The sequence below is a fragment of the Giraffa tippelskirchi genome, chromosome X, assembly GCF_054371585.1.
Source record: "Giraffa tippelskirchi isolate mGirTip1 chromosome X, T2T-mGirTip1v1.2.pri, whole genome shotgun sequence".
Lineage (NCBI taxonomy): Eukaryota > Metazoa > Chordata > Mammalia > Artiodactyla > Giraffidae > Giraffa > Giraffa tippelskirchi.
The window spans coordinates 32,729,197-32,755,499 of NC_137289.1; the positions used below are offsets into that span (position 1 = coordinate 32,729,197).

Consider the following 26,303-nt stretch of genomic DNA (forward strand, 5'->3'; position numbering starts at 1 on the left):
AAGACGGCATGAAGAAAGCCGAGGTCTCGTTGCTTCTTTTCAATGATCCATTCATCTGGACTATTAAGCAGGGCGGCCCTCTTGCTTCCAGCAGCACTGAACGGAAAGGTTCCCTTTTAGCGTTTAATCGTCAGGCACTGGGGTCCTCTCAGTGATTCTGAATGAGACAGAATACCTTTGAAGGCATGATTGTCACTCCTGAGCCAGAGATGATGCAATAATATGGCTCCTGTGGTGGGGGCAGGGGAGAAAAGGGAGAAGAGCCTTTCTGGGCTTGATGGAGTCTCCTGTGCTTCCTTTGAAGCAGCAGTTCCTTTGGGCCAGAATGGTTTGTTCCCCTCTATCCTCCACATAAAGGAAGAGCAGTGAACAGAATTTGGAGCATCTAGAACAAAAGTAGGGGAATGTTAGGATGCTGCCTTCCCAGAAAATCCTATGAACAGTAGTTTCTTAGGAAGATTCCTTTAGAGTCCAGGCTCGTGCCTGAACTCTTCATCAGGAATGGAGCTCGGCCCCGTTTTGCAGCACAGCGTTCTCTCACTCGAGACTTTCCCCACCCCATCTTTCACCTACATGTGTCTGAGAAGTGCAGGCCTAGTGATAGTGACTCAGGGATGTCACCTCATGAAAAGGGACCAGGTTGACATTCCTTATCAATTCTTTTTTTTTTTTCTTTTTGACAACAGTTTTATTTATTAACTTTTGGCTGGGCTTGGTCTTCATTAGTTCTCATGGGCTTTCTCTAGATGCAGCAAGCAGGGGCTACTCTCTAGTTGTGGTGTGGAGGCTTCTCATAAGGTGGCTTCTAATTGCGGAGCATGGGCCCTAGGACATGCAGGCTGCAGTAGTTGCAGCCCTCAGGCTCAGTCGTTGTAGCACATGGGACTTGTTACTCTGTTGCACGTGAGATCTTCCCAGACAAGGGATCGAACCCGTGTACACTGCATTGGCAGGCCAATTCTTAACCACTGGGCCACCAGGGAAGCCCTCAGCAATTCTTATCCATACAGTACTAACCCCATTTGGCAAATAGAAATAGGTAAACAAGAGAATTCACATCTTTTCTGAAAATACCCCCAAAACGGCCTATAAAAACACAGTGTTCTTTTTTTTTTCTTTTTTTTGGTTTTTAAATTTTTATTTCAAAAGCTTGGATAGCTTCAATATCCAGGTCGTGGCAAAATCAGGACATGTGTAAAATACCTTACAATACATTAGATTCCCAAAAGGTACCAAAAACTACAGTAAAATTAACACTTCCATTATAGGAAATGTATGACACAAATAATATAAAACTAAAAGGTGAAAAAAAGGTGACACTGGTTTTCTAAGGTACAATTTACTCTTTACAACCAGGGTCCACAGGTCCAGGCTGCAGAGCGGCAGCAGGAAGCAGACCCTTCAATCTGGTTCTGGGTAACCCGGTAATAAAAATCAGCCCATAATGCCACTCTGGCCTCTTGAGAAACCACATGCTGCCTAAACAACTAGAGCTCTGGAAATATTAAACAGGAGAACAATTTCCAGGGGGAAAAGTTTAAATAAGATGCACGTGGGACAGGCCATAGCAAGTTTGCCAAATTAAATTTGGTATATAATCGTGTTCACTCGATACCAAAACAAAGCGTGTGGTCAGTCAGGCACTCCTGCTGAAGCCTCAGTATGGCTTGTAGTTATTCTGATGGCCACCGCGTCGCTGGCTCTTCCCGTAATTTGTACTATCCTGACCTCCACTTCCGCCGCTGTCACCACTGCCTCGGTTCCCTCGATTGCAATTCCCACCACCCCCAGAGCCATACTGCTGCTGTTGATACACCTCTTTGGGCTGAGCCACCTTGATTTCACACTTACTTCCACTGATGGTGTGCAACTTTTTCTCCAGAACTTTCTTCACAGGTTCTTCTTCTTTAAAGGTGATGAAAACAAAGCCTCGTCTTTTGTTCGACTTTGGATCCATTGGAAGCTCAATGGCTTCAATCTCCCCAAACTCGCCGAAGTACTCCCTTATCTTCTCCTCAGTGGCTTCAGGATTCAGACCCCTTACAAAAATTTCCTTTACTGGGTCTTTCTTGATGGCCATGGCTTTTTTGGGGTCAATGACACGGCCATCCAGCCTGTGCTCCTTCTGGTCTAGAACCTTCTCTACACTGGCTGCACCTTTGAAGAGGATAAATCCAAACCCTCTTGACCGGCCAGTGTTGGGATCCATTTTTATTGTACAGTCAACGACCTCTCCAAATTTGGTAAAATAATCTTTTAGATCCTTTTTGCTGGTATCCCAGCTCAGGCCACCAACGAACATTGTTCCCGCGTCCTCCTCATTCTGGCTGGCGTTGGTCTGGTCGCCCTCGGCGCCGTTCTGGTTGCTGGCCGGCGACTCGCCTTCAGGGGCAGCCTCATGTCCGTTCTCCGTGGCTCCATCGTCTCCATGGGCTGCTCTTCACCCGCTTCCGACATTCTAGGCCGAGGCACGCGGCTCCTCGAAATTGCCAAAATGTGACACAGGCAAGAAGTGAGCAAGTGCTCTTGGACAAATGGCACCAGTACACTTGCTAGATACAAGAGGGCCACAAACCTCAATGTGTAAAAAAGAAACACATTATCCGCAAAGTGCTGTAAGTCAAGCACAATAAGTGAAATATGCCTGTATACGCAATGGAATACATCCAGCCACAAAAAAGAAATCTTGAATATGCTACAACATGGATGAACCTTGAGGGCATTATGCTAAGTGAAATAAGTCATAAAGATAGATACTGTATGACCTCACTATTACATGGACAACTATGAAAACAATCTGCCAAAAAAAAAAAGGAAAAACTCACACAAAAGAACAGATTGGTGGTTGCCAGAGGTGGGAGAAATGGTCAAGGGGCTCAAAGGTACAAACTTAAGTCACAGGGGGAATGTGTAATGTACAGAGTGGTAACTGCAGTTAATAATATTTGTATTTTCTATTTGAAAGTTGTTAAGCGAGTAGCTATTAAAAGTTCTCATTATAAGAAAAATTTTGGTGTGGTGACGATGTTAACTAGACTTCTTGTGATCATTTCACAGTATATAAGATAACTGAATCACTGTGTTATACACCTGAAACTAATGTATTGCAATTCCATTCATTACAGTCGCTCAGGCATGACCGACTTTTATGACCCATGGACTGCAGCATGCCAGGCTTCCCTGTCTATCACCAACTCCCAAAGTTTCCTCAAACTCAGTCCATTGAGTCGGTGATGCCATCCAACCATTTCATCCTCTGTCGTCTACTTCTCCTCCCTTCAATCTTTCCCATCATCAGGGTCTTTTCCAATGAGTCAGGTCTTCCCTTCAGGTGGCCAAAGTATTGGAGCTTCAGCTTCAACATCAGTCCTTCCAATGAATAATCAGTACTGATTTCCTTAGGATTGACTGGTTTGATCTTCTTGAACCCCAAGGGACTCTCAAGAGTCTTCTCCAACACCACAAAAGGATTAATTCTTCTGCTCTCTGCTGTCTTTATGGTCCAAATCTCACATCCATCCATGACTACTGGAAAAACCATAGATTTGACTAGACGGATCTGTGTTGGCAAAGTAACGACTCTGCTTTTTAATAGGCTGTCTAGGTCGGTCTTAGCTTTTCTTCCAAGGAGCAAGTGTCTTTTCATTTCATGGCTGCAGTCACCATCTGCAGTGATTTTGGAACCCTAGAAAATAATGTATGTCAATTGTACCTCAATAAAAAAAAATTATTATAACTGTGGAAGTGGGGGTCACACGAAAGCCTTTTCCCAGGATGTCTGGCAACTATTACCAAAACCATGACAATTAAACCACACCATCCACTCAGCATCTTAGTTACTGGTGTTTACATTGCATTTAATCATTTGGAAGTTTCCAGACTACAAATTGTGACAGTATAGCCTCCTCTGCTTTCCTGACTCCTCATTTTTGCTCTGTAATTTTAGGATTTAGGATCCTTCCTCTACATGAGTACATAAAGACCAGTGTAATAGAGCTCGTTTTGAAACAAAGTGTTAGTCACTCAGTCGTGTCCAAATCTTTGCAATTCTGTGGACTGTAGCCCACCAGGGTCCTCCGTCCATGGAACTTTTTAGGCGAGAATAGTGGAGTGGGGTGCCATTTCCTCCTCCAGGGCATCTTCCCAACCCAGGGATTGAACCCAGGACTCCTGCATTGCACAAAGATTCTTTAGCTTCTGATCCAACAGGAAAGCCCAATTGAGCTCATTTTCAGTTCAGGTCATTCGCTCAGTTGTGTCCGACTCCTTGCGACCCCATGGACTGCAGCACACCAGGACTCCACGTCCATTTTTGGAGAATTCAAACGGACCACGGTACCTCCCTAACAACAAAATGTACCTCCCTAAACAACCAGAGCCCACAGTGGACTATTGGGCCAGCATTAGGTCTCTATTCCCAGTAGTGGTTACAGAAAGCAAGTCTATTATATTTGCAAAAGAGAAAGGGAAAAGCACATATTAAGTGTTTCTTCTTGGGAGTTCCCTGGTGGTCTAGTGGCTAGGATTCTGATCTTTCACTGCCATGACCCAATTTCAATACCTGGTCAGGGAACTGAGATCATGAAAAGCATGAAGTGTAGACCAAAAAAACCCAAAAAGCCAACAGTACAAAAAATGAATTTCTTCTCATCAGTGGAAATAATCATCTGTAACTATGTGGTGATGGACAATAACTACACTTGTGGTAATCATTTTGTAATGTATGCAAATAACAAATACTATGTTATACACCTGAAACTAATGTATGTCAGTTATACCTCAATTAAAAAAAAACAGAGAAAAGGAAGTCCTTGGGTATTCATGCTGTAGCTTGGAAATAGATGAGAACATTTTCTCGTTTCCCTTGTTTCTTGTGGCTCTTTCGCCCTTCAGATGTCCACTAACAGACCACTATGTAAACCTAGGTGAAGCAAGTCACCAAAATGTCAGGTTTTCTTTCCCTGTGAGCTTCCTTTGCCTGTGTGACAGAGCAGAGGCCTGGGCTTCCCAAGCCCTGGCCAGATCTGACTGTGAGCCCAGCCTCCGGCCTTAGGCTCCCAGCCCTGCTTTCTAGACCCTTCACCTCAGCCCCAACCAGGTCTGCAGCCCAGGTCCATCACAACCCTCACACAGAGTTTCTGCAGCAAAGGTAATGAAAAACCTTTCCTGATTTTTCCTCCTATCAATGCTTCTTTGATACAACTTAAGGTTTTCTATGGTCTCAGGTATTCACCTCTTGATCCCATGACCTAGAAATAAGTCATCATTGCTGCTGCTGCTGCTGCTGCTGCTGCTGCTAAGTCGCTTTAGTCGTGGCCAACTCTGTGCGACCCCACAGATGGAAGCACACCAGGCTCCCCTGTCCCTGGGATTCTCCAGGCAAGAACACTGGAGTGGGTTGCCATTTCCTTCTCCAATGCGTGAAAGTGAAAAGTGAAAGTGAGGTCGCTCAGTCATGTCCGACTCTCAGCGACCCCATGGACTGCAGCCTACCAGGCTCCGCCATCCATGGGATTTTCCAGGCAAGAGACTGGAGTGGGGTGCCATTGCCTTCTCTGAAGTCATCACTAGAGGAAATGAAAAAGTACTTCAGATTAACACAGGTCCAAATCTACCCTGAATTGACAGCAACTGCACCATCACCAAACAAATTTCACAAAACCCACTTGTTCCTAAATTGTACCACAAAAAGTGGTTTAAAAAAATCCTTAGATTAGAAATTCCTCAAGAGAATATTCACTTATGCCTTTGATAGTTTCATAACATTGAATCTGTGTGATATCTTCAAGGCATATTTTGACTATATATTAAAATTCTCTTTTTTTACCCTTCTTCGGTCACTGGAGTTTTGTCCGTAATTGTTCATTTTTGGTTTTGTTTTTATTGACAAGTTTAGGGCTGCCGCTCCCTACCTTGCATTACCACATGCTGAAAAACAACAGCAGGACATGGACTTGAAGGTTTCAACCCCATTCATCTGAGTGCAACTAAGCATGCTAGTTACTCCTATAGTGTGTTCTCTGAACCAATTACTCCCTTGTACCAGCGCTGAAGCAGTCACAAAACCATGCATTTTACCTCAGAGAATATGCTTGGTTTTGAATATTTGAAATAGTACAATTGAACCCTCTTATAACCCAGCTCCTCAGTGCATTAAGTACTTTCAGGTCATATTGAGTCCCAATATGAACTCAGAAGATAGAAGTATTGCTTTTAGGAGGGCTAACTTCCTCCCTAAAGGATATTTGTGTGAGGAGGACCTGAACTTTATTGGAAGAGACTGTATCTATATATATATATTCAGATAGATAGGTTACCACAGGTGTAGGAAAAGTGGCTCTGTTTTTTTTTCTTTGGGAACTATGTTCTCACTGCTAAAGGGCTATTTCCGTAAGCTTGAATTTACGGATCCCCTTTACTACTCCTTAGGGGCTTCCCTGGTGGCTCAGCTGGTAAAGAATCCGCTTGCAATGCAGGAGACCTGGGTTCGATCCCTGGGTGGGGAAGATCCCCTAGAGAAGGGAACGGCTACCCAGTCCAGTATTCTGGCCTGGAGAATTCTATGGACTGTATAGGCCACAGGGTGTCAAAGAGTCAGACAGGACTGAGTGACTGTCACTTTCACTTTCAGAGTCCGGAAAGTTCCAGTCTTATTTTCCAATCATGGAAATCGCCATAAGCACAAATCAATGTGAGAATGTCCAGGACAAAAGTTTCCACGCCCGGAAGCAGGTTTTAGGATGGCTGATCTGAGAAATTTTTTTCAGGTCTACTCACGTGCACCCTGACTGCAGTCTCATCCATGTGCCTTGCAGGCTCCTTCCTTAGAGACTGAAATCAAAATGTTCAGTATTTGGAGATGTGGATGAAATTAAATATACGGATGTTATTTCCTGCTTGATTTTAAAATTTCCAAGAGAGTGCCAGAAAAACATCTACTTCTGCTTCATTGACTTTGCCAAAGCCTTTGACTGTGTGGATCACGATAAACTGTGGAAAATTCTGAAAAAGATAGGAATACCAGACCACCTGACCTGCCTCTTGAGAAACCTGTATGCAGGTCAGGAAGCAACAGTTAGAACTGGACGTGGAACAACAGACTGGTTCTAAATAGGAAAAGGAGTAGGTCAAGGCTGTATATTGTCACCCTGCTTATTTAACTTATATGCAGAGGACATCATGAGAAACGCTGGGCTGGAGGAAGCACCAGCTGGAATCAAGATTGCCGGGAGAAATATCAATAACCTCAGAAATGCAGATGACAGCACCCTTATGGCAGAAAGCGAAGAAGAACTAAAGAGCCTCTTGAGGAAAGTGAAAGAGAAGAGTGAAAAAGTTGGCTTCAAGCTCAGCATTCAGAAAACTAAGATCATCCGGTCCCATTACTTCATGGCAGATAGATGGGGAAACAGTGAAAACAGTGGCTGACTTGATTTTTCTGGGCTCCAAAATCACTCCAGATGGTGACTGCAGCCATGAAATTAAAAGACGCTTACTCCTTGGAAGGAAAGTTATGACCAACCTAAATAGCATATTAAAAAGCAGAGACATTACTTTGCCAACAAAGGTCCGTCTAGTCAAGGCTATGGTTTTTCCAGTGGTCATGGATGGATGTGAGAGCTGGACTATAAAGAAAGCTGAGCGCCGAAGAATTGATGCTTTTGAACTGTGGTGTTGGAGAAGACTCTTGAGAGTCCCTTGGACTGCAAGGAGATCCAATCAGTACATCCTAAAGGAGATCAGTCCTGGATGTTCGTTGGAAGGACTGAGGTTGAAGCTGAAACTCCAATGCTTTGGCCCCTTGATGCAAAGGGCTGACTCATTTGAAAAGACCCTGATGCTGGGAAAGATTGAGGGCAGGAGAAGAAGGGGACGACAGAGGATGAGATGGTTGGATGGCATCATCGACTCGATGGACATGGGTTTGGGTGGATGTAGGGAGTTGGTGATGGAGAGGGAGGCCTGGCGTGCTGCAGTTCATGGGGTCGCAAAGAGTTGGACATGACTGAGCGACTGAACTGAACTGATCCCCTTCATGCCCCCTACCCTAGTACACATTTCTGCAATACACAGCTCTAGGCTTGCTTTAGGGGGTGGTATTCCCTCCTGTACAAAACGTTATTGTGGCATCAAAAAAAAATCAGTAATCAAGACAAAAATATTTTAATGCAGTATTTAACAAATATCAAAATTAGTGCAAAAATAGCACATGATGAAAATATTATTAAAATTTAAACATAGGTAATTGTGACCCTGCACTTGCTCCACTGTACCTCATGCCCAGTTCCAACAAAACACTATTAACAAACCAGGTCAGTGGCCAAAGTTTCTCTCCTTGATGGATTTAAATACGGCAGGATGCCCAGCAGGTACCGCCTCCACCACAGAGTCCTGAGGGAGGTGTCCCTGTTAGCCTTGGGCCATCCAGGTGGATTTTGTCTCTGAAGAGGGACTGCAGAAGAGAACCAGAGGAACCCAGAGCCAACCGAGCCCCCTGGAGAACTAGGCAGCTCCAGGGTTAGCCTTGTACTTGGGAACCAGGTGAGGTATCTGGTGCCCTGGAAAAGGCTCTCCATCCATGGGCTCAAAGGGTGAATGTGATGCGGTGGAGGCGCCTCTGCAGGTTCCTGTGTTTCCCCACCCCCACCCCCTCATCTCTGGGCCCCAGGCGGTCAGCTCCAGCTGCTGCTGCTGCTTCCGCCTGGGCTCCTGGCCGCCTCCTCGTCCTCCCCCAGCCCCACTTCAGACCGCACTTAGCCCTCTTCTCCTCCTACTACCATCGCTGAGACCACGGGAGGCTTCATATCTGGAAAAGGAGAAAGGCCGAGAGAGAGGCTATAGGGAGACGGAGGGCCGTGACTGTGCAGCAGCTGAGTCCGGCCCACCGGCCTCTCCCAGGGAAAGGGCGTTTCCTGGGCTTCGCCAAAGCACCTGACCCGGCCCGGGCTCTGACCATGCGGTTCTTCGCCATCTTCCAGGCTGCAATAGCATCACCCAGGCTGCGCCCCCCCACCCCACCTGCCCCCAGCGGAGGCTCCAGTCTTGAGTGCTGTGAATGAATCGGCCTCTGTGCCGGGATCTGTGCAGATGTCCCAGTCTGGGATAGATCAGAGGCTAACCGCCGGGTGGTCCGTACCTCTTTTGGGCACCTGGTCCGGGTTAAAGCTTGTGTTGCTGGTCCAATGTGTACCTGCTCTTGCTTAGGTGTCCTCCCTCCTCGACCCCCCTCCCTCCCTCGACCCTCCTCCCTCCCGTCCTGCCCCTTGACCGAGGTAGGTGGGATCCTCTGGGGGCACTTGAGGCCAGGGCATGGCCATAAGCTGGAGGCCTGCCAACTTGGGGTGGGGAGGGGCAGGGAAACGAGCCCTCACTGGCCCCTGGAGCCAGAGCCCTGGAGAAACATTAGGAGAACATCTCTCCAGGGATGCAGGCTCCTAGCCCACAGTTCCTCCAGAGCGAGAGATGCAAAGATGGGGCTGGAAAAACCCACAGCCCAGTGGTCCGCCTTGTCCTGTGGGCTCTGAGTATGTCTCCACCCCCCACGCCCCTCCACCACGCCAACTCTGTAACTAATGGATGGGGCTCTGGTTCTGTTTCATTCACCCGCAAACTCCATGAATGGGGCTAGTGATTCAAATGCAATGATTAGCTAGGGGGCTGCTTGCTCTGGCCCTCGGGGGCTCTATCTGCAGGGCACACAGTGTGCTCAGAAGCCGGCTGTACGAAACCCAACCCGCCCCAGGCGAAAGCAACAAGTACTACAGATTTGCGCTAACCCACGTCAGAGTGCAGGCGGAGACCCCGGCCAGTGCTTGGTGCTCTCCTGAAAGCTTACGGTGAAAGTGGACCTTCCTTCAGGGCCCTTCCTTCAACTTTGCAGGTAACTGTGGAGCTCTGCATACAGGGCTGGACTCAGCTCCCCACCGCTGGCTGCAGGCACCCTACAACACTTGCGCCTGTGTTCTAGATCAGGAAGACTTTGTTTCCATCTTCCCCATTGCTGCCCTTCTCTCCTGCACTTCTGTTCCTTCCTTCCCCTCCCCCTCCACCCCTCACCAACCCACCCTTCCCCTCCCCTCCCTCTCTGTCTCTCCTCTAACTTCCTGAATTCTATTTCTGCAGTGAGAAGAGCCAAATGAAAGCCAGGCCAGGCTGAGGGTTTTATGCTTGTTCAAGACATATTTACAGGTGTCTTGGGGCATGGGAATATCCTGAATATTAAGAATAGCTTCTAACCATGAGTCCCATGCTTGACGGCATACTTGATTTATCCTGTTTCTTCATCATAATCATCATCCCCCTTTTAAAAGAAATCAAACCAGAGTGTAATTGTTCAGTGTCACTCACCGACAGGCTCTGTGCTGCCCTGAACCACTCACTGCATTTTCACACGTGGCCCCTCTTCTACCACTGGGTTGGAATAGAGAAGGAGGAGCAGGGAGACAGAGGTGGGGCTGCTCTATTAGCCAACCTGCCTTTGAGGGGCACGGGCATTTGAACAGACAGCTACTTAGGTACCTTTATCCTGGAGGACATTAATCATTTTTATCATTAATTAATTGTGTTGATAAATTCTTTAAACCTTTCTTTCTCTCTTTTATTCCCACGCCCCATGGCATGTGGGATTTTGGTTTCCCCCACCAGGGATTGAACCGGTGTTCCCTGCAGTGGAAGCACAGAGTCTTAACACCTGGACTGCCAAGGAAGTCCCTCAAGAATCTCATTCTTAATGACACTTCAGTGCAGGTGTGGAAAAGAGGTGACATGTGTGTGCCCATCACTAATGTGCTCTTTGGAAGCTTGTATTTAGGAGGAGTAGTTCCTTACATCGTGGGCAGTAACACTTTGGCATTGAAGATTTCCAATAAAACTTTACAGATGACCACATCACACTGCTTTATATTCACCACTTCAGTCACTTTCTCTTTATTCATTTATTCATGAGGGTCTGTGAGAAGGGAGATGTTTATCCTCTGATGATTCCCAATGAGGACAGGATGGTTTCCTGTGAAAATGACATCTGTCCTGCGCGTTTTTGAACCTGTGAGCATCAGTAAGCCTATGTTGGCTCTGGTATACAGGCCCTGTGCTGGGCGGTGTGGGAATGTCACAATACGCAACCCAGCCATTGTGCTGTGGGTTCTCAGCGTCTCCAGAGTCAGATCAGCGCCCACCAGAGAAAGAAGCCACTGATTACGGAGGCGCGTTGCAGAGCCCCACCATCTCCTCACTCTGTGACCCCGGGCAAGTTGGCTGACCTCTCTCTGTGCCTCAACTGTCAGGTCTATAGAATGGATCTAACGATGGCACCTGCCTTTCGGTATTGTGAGGTGTAAATGGAGTAAAAAAGGTAAGGCCCGTGGTGAGCACTCAACCAGCATCAGCTGATGCTGGAGTCAAGGGATGAAGAGTGTGGTCAGTCTGTATCCTCGTCCACACTGACACTGAAGATGTCAGGTGAGGAGTTATTGGCAAGAACAGAAGAATTTATATGTTGAAACCACATAGAACAGTGCCTGGCACAGTAGATAAGGGCTTGATCCATGTGAGTTATTGGTGTTATTTGTATTGCTATTGCTATTATTTATATTGTTACTTTCATGTTATTGATGAAATCTGCTTCTAATTCAGAGACTCTGACCTAAGTCATTAGCTGGGCGTGAGAGCTGAACCTGGAAAGAGGGGATGGTTAGGAATCCAATAGAGTACAGAGTTCAAGCAGAAAAGACGTGCGCCAAGGGCCTAGGCTAGGAGCATGCAGGTATGTCCAGGAGACGGAGGAATGTCAGGGATCCATAGACAGTGCATGTTGGAAGGGAATCTGGGGCATCATAGGACATTATTTTGAAAGGGAGGAAATCAAGATGTGGCAAAAACTGTGCAAAACTGTTTTTATTCTATATGTAAGGGGGAACTAGGCTTCTGAGGTGGCTCCATGGTAAAGAATCGGCCTGCCAAGCAGGAGCCATGAGTCTGAACCCTGGGTTGGGAAGATCCCCTAGGGAAGGAAATGGCAACCCATTCTAGTCTTCTTGCCTGGAGAATCCCATGAACAGAGGAGCCTGGCAGGTTATGGTCCACGGGAATGCAAAGAGTCAGACATGACTGAGCAACTGAACAACAGGGTGGAACCAGGAGCTATTTCCAGCAAACAAGTTACATAAGCCCATTAATATTTTGAGAAAGTAACACAGGCTGCAGGAAGTAGGAAAGGAGAGATGGAGAAGCTACAGTTAGGCATCAAGTATGAGTTTGTGGTTAAAGTAAGCCAGATGAGGGCCTGGGGATGGGAATGGGAAAAGGGAAGAATCAGAGAACTCAGGGATTTGGAGATAATTTGGGGGAAGAGTGTTGAATGGCTCTGAAGTTTTGAGCAAGATGACCGGAGGGTGGTGATGTCATTATGCAATTTAGGGAACACTGCCTGTGGTGGTAAACCAACAGTGAGCATTACACACCTAGAATCTGAGATTCATGGGCAACTCAATGAACTTTTAGAAACAATCCTGGCATTCAGGATAGACAGCAGAGATAAAGGCATAGATACGTATGGACAAATCATGACAGTGAAGGGACGATGGTGGAATCCACAAGGGTAGAGGAGATCATAAAGGGAAAAGTGAGCATTCAAGAGTGCTAAGGACTGGGCTTTGGGTGACAACTGAACCTTGAAGAGTGGGGAGAAGAAAAGTCAGCAAACAAGGCAGACAAGGAGCAGCTGGAGAAAGACACTAAAACGCCAAAGAGAGCAGCTCACGGAAACCAAGAGAGGAGAGAAGTTCAAGAAAGAGAAAGTAGCCAACTGTGGAGAGACATACGCAGAAATAAAGGAGGCTGAGACCTGAATGTGCTGTTTGGTAAGTCCTCACTGAACTAAAAAAGCCTTTTGTAAGGCAGGAGTCCTCTTCAAGGGATTGTAGAGAAAATGAGAGGAAGAAAAATAAGTTGGCACTAAAAGCAGAGTACAGTTTAAAAGAGTTTGACATAAAAAAGAAAGGAGGCTTCCCTGGCGGTTCAGGGGTTAAGAATCTGCCTTGCAGGGCTTCCCAGGTGGCTCAGTGGTAAAGAATCTGCCTGCCAGTGCAGGAGACACAGGTTGGATCCCTGGTACAGGAAGTTCCCACATGCCATGGAGCAGATAATCTCGTGTGCCACAACTATTGAGCTTGTGCTCGAAATCCTAGGAAGCACAACTGCTGAGCCCACAAGCTGCAACTATTGAAGTGCAAACACCCTAGAGCCCGTGCTCACAGCAAGAGAAGCCACTGCAATGAGAAGCCCATGCAGTACAACTAGAGAGTAGCCCCCACTCACCACAACCAGAGAAAGCTCACACGTAGCAACAAAGACCCAGCACAGTCAAAAATTAATAAATAAATATTTTTTTAAAAAGAAAGCAAGGGTGGGACTTCTCTGATGGTGCAATGGCTAAGACTCTGTACTCTCACTACACGGGACCTGGGTTCAATCCCTGGTCAGGGAGCTAAGATCCCACCTGCCACAACAAAGACCCAGTACAGCCAAATAAAGAAATAAAATATTAAAAAAGTAATAATCAACAATTAACACTAAAAAAAGAAAGCAAGGGTAATAGAGCTTTAGTTAATTGTCATGTACAAATCTTTTTCTTTTTTGACAAATCAAAAATTCTTTCATCAGCCGCAGTAGTCAAACCACCATGGTATTGGTACAGAAACAGACATATAGATCAAAGGAACAGAATAGAGACCCCCAAAATCAACCCACGCTCCTACTGTCAATTAATCCATGACAAAAAGGGCAAAACTATACGATGGATAAGACGGTCTCTTCAGCAAGCAGTGCTGGGAAAACTGGATGCTACACATGAAAGAGTGAAATTAGCTCATTTCTTCACACCATACACAAAAATAAACTCAAAATGGTTTAAAAACTTAAATGTAAAACAAGACACTGTTCAACTCTTAGAAAAAACATAGGCGAAACATTCTGTGACATAAATCATAGTAACATTTTCTTTGATCAATCACCCAAGGCAAAAGAAAGATCAATCAAAGCAAAAGTAAACAAGTGGGACCTAATCAAACTGAAAAGCTTATTATTCACAGCAAAGGAAACCATCAACAAAACTAAAAGAAAACCTACTGAATAGGAGAAAATATTTTCAAAGGATGCAACTGACAAGGGGTTAATATCCAAACTATAGAGAATTGCCTGGCAGTACAGTGGTTAGCACTCCTCACTCACTGCTGAGGGCCCGAGTTCCTTTTTTTTTTTTTTTTTTTAATTTTTTTTGTATTGTAGTATAGTTGGTTAACAATGTTGTATTTGTCTCAGGTGTACAGCAAAGTGATTCAGTTATACATACACATGTATCTTTTTTTTTTCAAAAATTTTCCCATTTAGATTATTACAGAATATTCAGCAAGACTTTTCTGGTGGCTCAGTGGTAAAGAATCTGCCTGCAATGCAGGAGATGCAGGTTCAATCCCTGGGTCAGGAAGATCCCCTCGAGAAGTGCATGGAAACCTACTCCAGTATTCTTGCCTGGAGAATCCCATGGACAGAGGGGCTTGGTGGGCTATAGTCCATAGGGTTGCAGAGTCCAACACAACTGAAGTGACTGAGCATGCACTTACGTTGAGCAGAGTTCCCTGCGCTATACAGTAGGTCCTTGCTGGGTATCTATTTTATTTTATTTTTAATTAATTTATTTATTTTAGTTGGGGGCTAATTACTTTACAATACTGTAGTGGTTTTTGCCATACATTGACATGAATCAGCCATGGGTGTACATGTGTTCCCCGTCCTGAACCCCCCTCCCACCTCCCTCCCCATCCCATCCCTCAGGGTCACCTTAGTGTACCAGCCCCGAGCACCCTGTCTCATGCATCGATCCTGGACTGGCGATCTGTTTCACATATGATAATATACATGTTTCAATGCTATTCTCTCAAATCACCCCACCCTCGCCTCATCCCAGAGAGAGCCCAGGTTCTATCCCTAATTTGGAACTAAGATCCCACAAGCCATGCAGCATGGCCCCAAAAACACTGCAGAAAAAATTAAAGATTAAATTTAAAAAGTAAACCTAAGAAATCTAAAATACACAACCAGCTCATACAACTCAATGCAGGAAAGATAAGCAACCTAATCAAAAAATGGGCAGAAGACCTAAATAGATATTCTCTAAAGCAGACATACAGAGAGCCAAGAGGCACATGAAAAGATGACCAACATGGCTAATCATCAGAGAAATGCAAATCAAAACCACAGTGAGGTAACACCTCACACAGGTCAGAATGGCTATCATCAAAAAGTCTACAAACAAATGTTAGACAGGGTGTGCAGAAAAAGAAACCCTCCTATACTGTTGGTGGGAATGTAAATTGGTGCAGGCACTATGGAAAATGGTATGGAGGTTCTTCAAATAATTAAAAATAGAATTACTATTTGATCCAGCAATTCCATTCTTGGATCCAGAAAAAAAAATGAAAACTCTAATTTTCAAAGACATATTCACCTTAATGTTTATAACAGCCAAGTGCTCATCAGCAGAAGATTGGCTGAAAATAATCTGAGATACACACACACACACACACACACACACACACACACACAATCGGCTTCCCTGGTGGCTCAGTGATAAAAAATCCACCTGCCAACCAGGAGACTCGGGTTCAATCCCTGGGTCAGGAAGATCCCCTGGAGAAGGAATTGGCAACCCACTCCAGTACTCTTGACTGGAGAATTCCATGGACAGAGGAGCCTGGAGGTCTATAGTCCATGGGATGGCAAAGAGTTGGAAATGACTTAGCGATTAAACAACAAAACAAAACACGGTTGTCGGGTTTGATCAGAGAAGCAGAGTGAAAGTCCACGAGGGATATATTATAGAGATTAGATCTCATGCACTGGTGGGAGCGGAGATGAAGTCTATGAAAGGCTATCGCCTTCACAAATGATGGTGGCCTGAAGTCACTGAAGACAGTCAAGGCCAACAGCTGGGCAGACAGGTGCATATGAAGTGGGGGAGAGCAAAGACCAAGTGGAAGCTGCAAGGATTCCCTTGAACCCACAAGGACAAAGTAAAACCCGTGAAGACATAAAATCCTGTACATCTGCCTCTTACTGTCTCCAATCGAGAGAAGGAACTGGCATCCTGTGCCACAGAGCTGCTCGTGAACACGGCCCAGGTCCTGGAGCTGTTGCAGGAGATCACCGTGCGGGCTGGAGTTGCTGCGGGCCCCTCTGCTGGCCCACGCCCACAAGGGGTGCCGGGGAGTCGGTGCCAATGCATACAAGTGGCAATCGCACCTGCTCTTACACCAAACTTCGGAACATGATGGCCGTGGCCTCACTCCCACCTGCCAAACCTTGCCCCAGCTTTTCTTCCGGCCAATCTTCACTCAGGACAGGGAAGGCAATCCCAGGAAACAAAGCTCGAGCCTAGCTCAGTTGACAACGCCACGACAACAAGCGGAGACAGACACCACGGTAGAGTGGACCTGGTCATTTCTGGAGGGAAGGATGACACACCATGGCAAAAGACACACAGGGGGTCATTCCGGGCCTCAGTTACAGACAAGGATGTCCCAGCATTCGGTGCTCAGATTCCACAAAAGCTGTGTCCGCAAAGGACTCACGTAACCACCACGTTTATGCCGCCCATCCTGTTGAGTGTCTCTGTCCACAATGCTCGGTGGAACAGAAGAGGAAGCTACCGTAAGTGAGCATGGAGCTGCTGGCAGCATTTCAGAAAACTGGTCACCATGACATCTGGTCACTGACCGCGGACTTCTGAGCTAGGCCACCAACCTCCGGACGTTCCACCCAGCTTCTCAAAGAGGGTGAGTGTTCCTAGGGAGATACCCGAAAAAATGAAAAGACGAATTTGGAAAGATACATGCACCACAGCATTCACTGCAGTACTATTCACAATACCCAAGATACGCAAGCTGCCCAAGCGCCCATCAGCAGAGGGATGCGGAAAGAAGATGAGGTGTGTATATACAGACACACAGTGGAATATACTCAGCCGTAAAACGAAGGAGATCCTGCCATTTGCAACAACATGGACGGACGTGGAGAGTATTATGCTTAGTGAAGTAAGTCAGAGAAAGACAAACACTGTATGATATCACTTGTATGTGGAACGTAAAAATAAAACAAGCTAGTGACTATGACCCTAAAAAAGAAACTAAACTCACTGATATAGAGAACAAACTAGTGATTCCCAGTGGGGAGACAAAGTGGGGAAGGACAAGATAGGAGTAAGGGATTGATAGGTACAAACTACTTTGTATAAAATAAACCAGCTACAAGGACATATTGTACAGCACGTGGAATATAGCCAGTATTTCATAATAACTATAAATGGACTATAACATTTAAAAATTCTGAATCACTATGTAGTACCCCTGAACCTTACATAATATTGTACATCAACTATAACTCAATTAAAAACAGGGAAATACAAACAAAATCAACCAATAAAACAGAGTGAGTGTTTCCTTATTTTTCATGATCCTTGGACAAATAAGGGTGACACTATATAGGCTTTGGTAAGAAGAGTGACTAGTTTCCAAAGCTTTAGGTGGGAATATGAAGCTGAAATCTGTTCCGGTGTGACTCTTGGATATCTTCCAAGATTAAAAAGCAAAGTTTGAGAGGCAGCAACTTCTGATTCTGTGCTCTCTCCCACATCTATTAGGAATAAGAAACAGTGGGCCCGTGGATACAAGAGAAAATCACAGGAGAACAGCTTGAAGATACGGGGAAGTTGCAAAGTTGATAGCGCAGATATTCTGCTGATTTTATGGGATAAGATGGGCTTGGAGCATTTTCCAAATGAGGAAGAATCAGAAGTGGCTTTATTCATCACAAAATAGTTGATTTTTACATAGAACATCCAACGAAAAGCTCTGCTTTCCTGGTTTGACTGGCAGAAAGCTATATAAGCAGAGTATGGTAAATAGCTCCATAGCCCACACTTCATTACTTCATTTAAACTTATTACTTATCCTCTGGATAAACAAAGTTAGAAATAGAAAATATTAATTCAGCTTCTAAAGTTGTACACCTAAGAACTTCGTCAGGAAATTCTGATTACTCTCTTTTAAAGAGTAATAGAAACTATGGGAGTTATTTTGAAGAATCAGTTTTCTTCAGGGGTCATGGTGCTATTAACAACAATAGTAACAACAATAATGGCTACACTGATTTAGGACTTGCTACGTGCCAGGCACTGACCAATTATTTTACATGTATTATCTCATTTAATCCTCCCCCATACCTGTAAACAATCAGTAGCCTGATTGCTTCCACTTAAAGATGAGGAAATTGGAGCCTAGAAAGGTTGTGATTTGTGTAAAGACACACAGCAAGCTCCAGAGCCAGAGTCCAAACCCAGTTGCCCTATGTTCCTACAAAAATTCACACTGGGGACTTTCCTGGTGGTCCAGTGGCTAAGATTCCGAGTTGCCAGTGCAGGGGTCCCGGGTTCAATCCCTGGTCAGGGAACTAGATCCCACATGCCACACCTAAGAGTTCACATGCAGCAACTAAGACCCAGCGCAGCCAAATTAATTAATTAAAATAGTCTTTAAACTTGACATATAAAAAAAAATTGACACTGATCAAGGGGTAGGCATTACTTTGGCAAAAGATGTATAAACAGGAATGTTGAGTGCAGCATCTTTTAAAAGAGTTTAACAGTTGAAAAAAGCTTGTTTATCATAAGGAACTGATTAAATTAATGAAGGCCCCTCCATCCAACAGGTTTATGCATCTGGTAGGAGCTATATGGCAAAGAATTATGGATAATATGATGCAATTTTAGTTGAGACAGCATTTTACCAGTATTTACATATACAAATATGTATATTTGTATACAGGGGCCGGGGGCTGGGGGCAGCGGCAGCCGACAGGGGCTAGGCCGGGCTGGGGGCTGGGGGCCGGCGGCGGCGAGAGGAATTACCCAAGGCCCAAGGTAAGAGAAACCCAAGTAAGACGGTAAGTGTTGCGAGAGGGCATCAGAGGGCAGACACAGTGAAACTAGAATTACAGAAAACTAGCTAATGTGATCACTCGGACCACAGCCTTGTCTATCTCAATGAAACTAAGCCATGCCGTGTGGGGCCACCCAAGACGGATGGGTCACGGTGGAGAGGTCTGACAGAATGTGGTCCACTGGAGAAGGGCATGGCAAACCACTTCAGTATTCTTGCCTTGAGAACCCCATGAACAGTATGAAAAGGCAAAAAGATAGGACACTGAAAGATGAACTCCCCAGGTCGGTAGGTGCCCAATATACTAATGGAGATCAGTGGAGAAATAACTCCAGAAAGAATGATGGGATGGAGCCAAAGCAAAAACGATACCCAACTGTAGATGTGACTGGTGATAGACGCAAAGTCCGATGCTGTAAAGAGCAATATTGCATAGGAACCTGGAATGTTAGGTCCATGAATCAAGGCAAATTGGAAGTGGTCAAACAGGAGATGGCAAGAGTGAACGTCGACATTCTAGGAATCAGTGAACTAAGATGGACTGGAATGGGTGAATTTAACTCAGATGACCATTATATCTACTACTGTGGGCAAGAATCCCTTAGAAGAAATGGAGTAGCCATCATGGTCAACAAAAGAGTCCGAAATGCAGTACTTGGATGCAATCTCAAAAACGATAGAATGATCTCTGTTCGTTTCCAAGGCAAACCATTCAATATCACGGTAATCCAAGTCTATGCCCCAACCAGTAATGCCGAAGAAGCTGAAGTTGAACGATTCTATGAAGACCTACAAGACCTTTTAGAACTAACACCCAAAAAAGATGTCCTTTTCATTATAGGGGACTGGAATGCAAAAGTAGGAAGTCAAGAAACACCTGGCGTAACAGGCAAGTTTGGCCTTGGAGTACAGAATGAAGCAGGGCAAAGGCTAATAGAGTTTTGCCACGAGAACGCACTGGTCATAGCAAACACCCTACTCCAACAACACAAGAAAAGACTCTACACGTGGACATCACCAGATGGTCAACACCGAAATCAGATTGATTATATTCTTTGCAGCCAAAGATGGAGAAGCTCTATACAGTCAGCAAAAACAAGACCGGGAGCAGACTGTGGCTCGGATCATGAACTGCTTATTGCAAAATTCAGACTTAAATTGAAGAAAGTAGGGGAAACCACTAGACCATTCAGGAATGACCTAGATCAAATCCATTATGAGTATACAGTGGAAGTGACAAATAGATTTAAGGGACTAGAACTGATAGACAGAGTGCCTGATGAAATATGGACAGAGGTTCGTGACACTGTACAGGAGACAGGGATCAAGAAAATCCCCATGGAAAAGAAATGCAAAAAAGCAAAATGGCTGTTTGAGGAGGCCTCACAGATAGCTTGGAAGAGAAGAGAAGCAAAAAGCAAAGGAGAAAAAGGAAGATATTCCCATCTGAATGCAGAGTTCCAAAGAATAGCAAGGAGAGATAAGAAAGCCTTCCTCAGCGATCAATGCAAAGAAATGGAGGAAAAAAACAGATTGAGAAAGACTAGAGATCTCTTCAAGAAAATTAGAGATACCAAAGGAACATTTCATGCAAAGATAGGCTCGATAAAGGACAGAAATGGTATGGACCTAACAGAAGCAAAAGATATTAAGAAGAGGTGGCAAGAATACGTAGAAGAACTGTACAAAAAAGATCTTCACGACCCAGATAATCACGATGGTGTGATCACTCACCTAGAGCCAGACATCCTGGAATGTGAAGTCAAGTGGGCCTTAGAAAGCATCACTATGAACAAAGCTAGTGGAGGTGATGGAATTCCAGTTGAGCTATTTCAAATCCTCAAGGGTGATGCTGTGAAAGTGCTGCACTCGATATGCCAGCAAATTTGGAAAACTCAGCAGTGGCCACAGGACAGGAAGAGGTCAGTCTTCATTCCAATCCCAAAGAAAGGCAATGCCAAAGAATGCTCAAACTACCGCACAATTGCACTCATCTCACATGCTAGTAAAGTAATGCTCAAAATTCTCCAAGCCAGGCTTCAGCAATACATGAACCGTGAACTTCCAGATGTTCGAGTTGGTTTTAGAAAAGGCAGAGGAACCAGAGATCAAATTGCCAATATCCGCTGGATCATCGAAAAAGCAAGAGAGTTCCAGAAAAACATCTATTTCTGCTTTATTGACTATGCCAAAGCCTTTGACTGTGTGGATCACAATAAACTGTGGAAAATTCTGAAAGAGATGGGAATACCAGATCATCTGACCTGTCTCTTGAGAAACCTGTATGCAGGTCAGGAAGCAACAGTTAGAACTGGACATGGAACAACAGACTGGTTCCAAATAGGAAAAGGAGTCCGTCAAGGCTGTATATTGTCACCCTGCTTATTTAACTTATATGCAGAGTACATCATGAGAAACGCTGGGCTGGAAGAAACACAAGCTGGAATCAAGATTGCCGGGAGAAATATCAATAACCTCAGATATGCAGATGACACCACCCTTATGGCAGAAAGTGAAGAAGAACTAAAGAGCCTCTTGATGAAGGTGAAAGAGGAGAGTGAAAAGGTTGGCTTAAAGCTCAACGTTCAGAAAACTAAGATCATGGCATCTGGTCCCATCACTTCATGGGAAATAGATGGGGAAACAGTGGAAACAGTGTCAGACTTTATTTATTGGGGCTCCAAAATCACTGCTGATGGTGATTGCAGCCATGAAATTAAAAGACGCTTACTCCTTGGAAGGAAGGTTATGGCCAAACTAGATAGCATATTTAAAAGCAGAGACATTACTTTGCCAACAAAAGTACGTCTAGTCAATTCTATGGTTTTTCCAGTGGTCATGTATGGATGTGAGAGTTGGACGGTGAAGAAAGCTGAGCGCCGAAGAATTGATGCTTTTGAACTGTGGTGTTGGAGAAGACTCTCGAGAGTACCTTGGACTGTAAGGAGATCCAATCAATCCATCCTAAGAAAGATCAATCCTGGGTGTTCATTGGAATGTCTGATGTTGAAGCTGAAACTCCAATACTTTGGGCACCTCATGCGAAGGGTTGATTCATTGGAAAAGACCCTAATGCTGAGTAGGATTGGGGGCGGGAGGAGAAGGGGACGACAAAGGATGAGATGGTTGGATGGCATCACCGACTCGATGGACATGGGTTTGGGTAGACTCCGGGAGTTGGTGATGGACAGAAAGGCCTGGCGTGCTGCAATTCATGGGGTCGCACAGAGTCGGACACAACTGAGCGACTGAACTGAACTGAACTGACATATACAAAAACATCTGGAAAATTATACATAAGAATACGCCAATCATTTTGAAGTGGTAGGATCCAAGGTAAATGAATACATGAACTTCCAACTTTTCCTACAACAATTACCTAATAAAGAATAGAACAAAATCTTTAAACATCACACTACTCCCTTTCCCTGAGAGATACTGCTTCCAGCTTGAGCTCCAGACTGGAAACTGACTGCAGTCACGTGCTCTGTCACTATCCTCTCTGGGCCTCCTGTTCCACGTATGTACTAAAAAGAAGGTGGTGTAATTTCAAAACTTCCTTCCCGCTCTAACATTCTTTGACTTGGTCCATTTCATTCCTAGAGAAGATCTTTACAAAAAAACAAAAATACAAAAAGGTCTTGTGGGGATTTAATGTCCCAAAAAGGTCTCCTCACACCTTCCCTGCTGTCCTGGGCATATGAAGCTGTTGTTTCCATTATTCCCTTCCCATCAGTCCTTGGTAAAGGGAATGGTAATGCATTTCCCCAGAAATGTGTTCAATCACTCTAGAAAAATAAGTCTTTTCCCAGAAAATCCATTTTTAATTTATTTTTTATTGGCCTACAGTTGATTTACAACATTGTGCTAGTTTCAGGCTAGTACAGCAAAGTGAATCAGTTAGACATATACATATATCCACTCTTCTTTATTTTTTAAAAAAATGTTCTGCAAAGACGTTTAAAATACTTATTTTATTCCAGATAATGTATTTTTTAAATTTTCTCTTGTTGACTTAATTTTTTTTTTATTATTTTGTATTAGAGTACAGCCAATTAACAGTGTTGTGATAATTTCAGGTGAACAGCTGAAGGGCCTCAGCCATACATACACATGTGTCCATTCTTCCCCAAATTGCCCTCCCATACAGGCTGCCACATAACATTGAGCAGTATCCACTCTTTTTATAAGAGTCTTTCCCCAATACAGCGTATTGAGTTCCCTGTGCTACACAGTAGGTCCTTCTTTGTTATCTATTTTATATCTATTAGCGTGTGTATGTCAACCCCAATCTCCCGAGAAAGACGATTCTTAACCTACACGTTAACAGACAAACAAAAAACACTGGATGCTGAAACAACACACCCAGCAACCCAAGCCAAAAAAGAAGCAAAAGCAAACTGGCCAAACACAATCCCCGGTCCCGTTCTCAGTCCATAGACTCTTGGTTTCTTTCTTAAGATCACCTGTTACCTATACATCAGATCCAGGATAATAATAATGATAAAACTAACCTTTATTTCTCACTATCCATAGGGCCATTTAGGGCTGCCCAGGTAGCTCAGCGGTAAAGAAGCTGCCTGCCAATGCTGGAGACAGAACAGACACGGGTCCCATCCCCGGGCCGGAAAGATCCCCTGAGGTAGGAAATGGCAACCCACTGCAGTATTCTTGCCTGGAAAATTCCGTGCTCAGAGAAGCCTGGCGGGGTACAGTCCATGCACTCGCCAAGAGTCCCCTAACCCTAATCCTAACCCTAGGACACGACTCAGCGACTGAGCACACAGGCATAGGCGAACTCACTGCGGGGCAAAGGAGGTCCAGAGTCTGTTTCTTAGAAAGGCGGGGGCTGGCGGTGGCGGCCTTGACTCTCCCGCGCCCTCTGCCGGGGACGTGGCTCCACGCTGACTCTCCGCACTTGCGCCTTCGCTACAAGCTTCTCGCCCTTCGTGCGGTGATGTGAGACTGCTAGCTGACAAGGGGGTGAGCTGGAGATTACGGGGGGCTGCAGTGGGGACGTGTGGAGTCTGAGAAGTGAGGTGCAGACTGAGGGCGGTGTGGGAGTCTGTGGGGCGGAGAGCGATGTGCAGCCTGCGGGATGCAGGGTCACCAAGATCTACTTTCCGCTATGCGAGTGTGGTCCTGGCACCACCGGGGACGTCTCCCGCGTCCCGCAGCCCTGTGCTCTGCTTAGGAAAATGGTAGAAAGCGGGGCGAGGGGCAGTTTCCATGGAGCTTTTTAAGCCTGCCTCCTTCCCATAAACTGCAAAACCTGTCCTTACAGGGAAAGCGCTGGGTTTTCCATTAGCCTTCAAGCAGGACCGTTTATCAGCAATCCGTATTATGAAAACTGAGGACGTTTTTCAACAATTGCAAATCCTGAAACTATGTCTTGCAGGTCCTCCGCCGGGGGCCATTTCCCTGAGTCAATGGTCTGGAATCTTCCAAACTGACTTGCTCCACACCCCACTTCTCCCCCACCCCTACTTTCCATCCCCTTAGCAAATACTTTCCTAGACGCGTATTCACCTAAGAACTGTAATTCTGAGATCTCACGCATTTATGTCCACTTGCTGGTTGTGTTGCAGCAGGTGCATCACTACTCTGAGATAACAGCATCAACCTCTACAGAATCGATGAATGCTGCTGCTGCTGCTACTAAGTCGCTTCAGTCGTGTCTGACTCTGTGCGACCCCATAGACGGCAGCCCACCAGGCTCCTCCGTTCCTGGGATTCTCCAGGCAAGAGTACTGGAGTGGGGTGCCATTGCCTTCTCCGGAATGGATGAATAAACTTCCTTTATTCACTCATTCCACCTGTGTCAACTGAGCACCTACTCCATTTGGGCCCTGGGCTAGGTGCTGGGAAGAACTCAGGGAGAAAGACAGATGATTTCCTTCCTGTCATGAAATCTGCCTCCCAGCTAGGGACCCAGGCAGTAAACCAATAAATACACAAATGGTGATGTGTCCATGTAAGGAACGTGGTACAAGGAGAGAGAATACATGGATTCTGACTTGGGTTGTGAGGTCAAGGAAGGCCACTCCAGGAAGGGACACAAAAGCTTAACCTGAAGGATACCTAAGCTGGATGAAAGTTGTTGGGCAAAAATCCTGAATTGGGAAGGTTTCATATGTCCTAGGAAAGGCCCAGGAGTGGCTAGATATCAGGAGTGAGGAGGAGAGAGGCTCCAAAGGAGTTTGGAGAAGTAACCAGGGGACCGTTGGTGTTGTATGTTCTATGGATGTGGACAAATGAATTAATGACGTGTATCCATCATTATAGTATCAAACAGAGTATTTTCACCACCCCCCAAATCCTCTGTGTTGTTCCTACTCCTCTCTCCTCCCTCCTCCTGGCAACCAGTGATCTTTTTTCTGTTTTTTGTCTGTCTCCGTAAAGTGAAGAAGAACTAAAGAGCCTCTTGATGAAAGTGAAAGAGTAGAGTGACAAAGTTGGCTTAAAACTCAACATTCAGAAAACTAAGATCATGTCATCTGGTCCCATCACTTCATGGCAAATAGATGGGGAAACAGTGGCTGACTTTATTTTTCTGGGCTCCAAAATCTCTGCAGATGGTGATTGCAGCCATGAAATTAAAAGACGCTTACCCCTTGGAAGGAAAGTTATGACCAACCTAGACAGCATATTGAAAAGCGGAGACATTACTTGGCCAACAAAGGACCGTCTAGTCAAGGCTATGATTTTTCCAGTGGTCATGTATGGATGTGAGAGCTGGACTATAAAGAAAGCTGAGCGCCAAAGAATTGATGCTTTTGAACTGTGGTGTTGGAGAAGGCTCTTGAGAGTCCCTTGGACTGCAAGAAGATCCAACCAGTCCATCCTAAAGGAGATCAGTCCTGGGTGTTCATTGGAAGGACTGATATTGAAGCTGAAACTCCAATAGTTTGGCCACCTCATGCTAAGAGCTGACTCATTTGAAAAGACCCTGATGCTGGGAAAGATTGAGGGCAGGAGGAGAAGGGGACGACAGAGGATGAGATGGTTAGATGGCATCATTGACTCGATGGACATGGGTTTGGTGGACTCCGGGAGTTGGTGATGGACAGGGAGGCCTGGCATGCTGCGGTTCATGGGGTCACAAAGAGTCGGACATGACTGAGCGACTGAACTGAACTGAACTGACTGATACTTCTGCCTTTTCCACAATGGCATATAAATGGACTCCTTTTCCTTCTCCAGGGGATCTTCCCAACCCAGAGGTCAAACCCAGGTCTCCCGCATTGCAGGCGGATTCTTTACCAGCTGAGCCACAAGGGAAGCCCTGATACATCCAAAGAGCTAAAGAAAACA

General features: G+C 45.3%; 1 pseudogene; it reads right to left on the minus strand.

The window, feature by feature from the left end:
* Positions 1 to 1,634: 1,634 nt before the first annotated feature.
* LOC145536192 (heterogeneous nuclear ribonucleoprotein A/B pseudogene) lies at positions 1,635 to 2,457 on the minus strand (annotated as a pseudogene).
* Positions 2,458 to 26,303: the final 23,846 nt, after the last annotated feature.